Source organism: Miscanthus floridulus, chromosome 16 (genome assembly GCF_019320115.1).
Source record: "Miscanthus floridulus cultivar M001 chromosome 16, ASM1932011v1, whole genome shotgun sequence".
Classification (NCBI taxonomy): domain Eukaryota; kingdom Viridiplantae; phylum Streptophyta; class Magnoliopsida; order Poales; family Poaceae; genus Miscanthus; species Miscanthus floridulus.
Genome location: NC_089595.1, coordinates 120,495,380 through 120,498,115, shown reverse-complemented (window position 1 = coordinate 120,498,115; position 2,736 = coordinate 120,495,380).

Genomic DNA, 2,736 nt, shown 5'->3' with positions numbered 1-2,736 from the left:
ATTATTGAAACAAGAAGTTGATCTTTAGTGTTTTTTCCTACACATTTACAGGAAAAAGATGACCTGAAAGCTCGGTTTAATGAAGTTAATAAGAAGGCTGAGCAGGCTGCTTCTCTGCAATTAGCAGCACAGCAGGAATTGGAACGTGCTCGTCAGCAGGCTAGTGAGGCCTTAAGGTCAATGGATGCTGAAAGGCAGCAGTTGCGGACAGTGAACAACAAGTGAGTGACTTTATTAATCTCAATGTATAATGTATGTGTCATCTTTTAACATTGTGCAAATATAGCACTAGGCATGTCGTTTCTGTCCTTGCTTGGGGTGGATGAAACTGAGTGGTATAGTTATGAAACCTGAATATGTTGAAGTGCAGCTCTTGCATGCGCTGCACGGTCCCCATTGAATGTACTACTCTGATGTGACTCTTCAAGTCCAATTGAATGCGCTGTGTCAGTCTATGCCACCGCATGCACTTTTAAAAGTGAGCATGTACTACTCGCCACTGCACTGTATGCACTTTTAAATGGCAGGAGGCTCGGCGCCAGCATCAATGGCGCCGAGCTAAGTGTCTATTTTCTAAATTCTTTTCGCCAGGGGTCTATTTATGATAAACTTTCAAAAAAAAAGGCAAAAATGTAAAAAATTCGGAGCTAGTTCATATGCATGAACGCAATGAAACAGGCATGCAGCATCGATCGATCCATGAAATGAAAGCACGTATGGGCCGCCCGCCCGTCGTCGTGCGCCGCATTTACTCGCAACCGGACACAATACGTGTGTGCGCGCGCGCCCCTACCGTACGTATCTTTTACTCCATGCACTGCAATACACGCTGCGTCTACAAAGACAAGCACACCCAAACTCAACCCCGGCCGGCGCGTTCGGTCGAGCTATATATAATACAGCCGATCCGGTTTTGGATTCTCGGTACATTATATATATTTAGCATTCATGGAAATTTTCAAGTTATTTTATATATTTTTAAATTCGGTTTCAAATTGAAATCTAATTTTAACCATGCATGCGCTTTGTTAAGCAACTTTGGAAATTACACACACACACACACACACACATATATATATATATATATATATATATATATATATATATATATATATATATATAGGGAGAGGCTATTCAGTAGCCGGCTACAAAATAAGTTATTCTGTAGCCACCTCCATTTACGATAAGTTTATACACTAATTTACGATAATGTCAGTACATATTTACAATAGTTGGGTTACTATAATACATGGGGATATTTATCATAACTTTATAGTAAACCACTTAGTAAATTAACATAGTAATTACCGTAACTCAAAGTGGCTACAGAATAAGTTATTTTGTAGCCAGCTACAGGATAGTAGGAGAGGCTATTCAGTAGCCGGCTACAAAATAAGTTATTCTGTAGCCACCTCCATTTACGATAAGTTTATACACTAATTTACAATAATGTCAGTACATATTTACAATAGTTGGGTTACTATAATACATGGGGATATTTACCATAACTTTATAGTAAACCACTTAGTAAATTAACATAGTAATTATCATAACTCAAAGTGCCTATAGAATAAGTTATTTTGTAGCCAGCTACAGGATAGTAGTTATTCAGTAGCCGGCTACAAAATAAGTTATTCTAAAAAATTACATGACAAAGTACTGCTTTCCGGACTAAGAATTTTGATGGTTTTTCCCGGACCAGTGGAAATCATTTTGGGCTAAACAACTTATCCTAGGAAGAATTTTAGTTTAAGAAAACTACAAAATCTATGATGTCACTCGAGCAAAAAGGGTTGTACCAGATTTTTAGCATCTAACCTGAAGAATTACAATATTTTTAGAGGTTACAAGGTCGTCCTTCATTTTGGATCAACGACAGGAAAAATCAGCTTAAACGAAAACTCAAATTGTCGGTGCAGTATGTCACCAACTAGTAAATATTTGTAGTTTTGCCGTACGTTATGATCGGAGGTGGCCTAGCACTCAATGACACAGGGTTTATACTGGTTCAAGCAACATGCCCTACGTCCAGTTCGAGTCGGTCGGTGACTTTATTCCTGAGCCCAGGTGCTCGAAGTCTACAGTGGGGTTACAAACGAGAAGGAGAAAGATGGGGTGTACAAGAGGTCCGATCGACTCCGGTCGGAAGAGCCGAGAGCGATAGGAGCTCCACTATAAGCTAAGTGTTTAGGCGTGTGCTCGGGGTACGAACCCGGTGGTTCTATGGCTGTGAGCTGATGAACTCGATCGATGTTGGTTCTGAAAAGGACTAAAAAGAAAAGCCCTTCTTTGTTGGAGGGAGCACATCCCCTTTTATAGATAAAAGAGATGGCTTTACAAGTGAGAGGGTGAGGGTACGTATGCTACTGGGCTCTGTTGCTCACGCCGGTGGGTACAAGATAATGGTAGGCGCCTACAACACTGTTGATGTCATTGTAGAATGTCAGATGCACATGGAAGGTTGCGTTGCCTTCTTCAGAAATGGCAGATGTTGGTACCTGCAAATACTGTTGATGCCTAGAGGCATGTGAGGAGTTTCACCACATTCACCCGGTACGTTAAATCCGGCGCCTACAACACTATCGATGCCCAGAGGCATGTGGGGGGCCTTACCGTATGGGAGTTAACGGCGCCTACAATACTATAGAGGGAAATGTCGGCGCCTACAACACTGTTCGTGTCAGGGCGGTTGTAGAGTACTGTTCCTGTAGGTGTACAGGGTATGGTCCCTGGTAT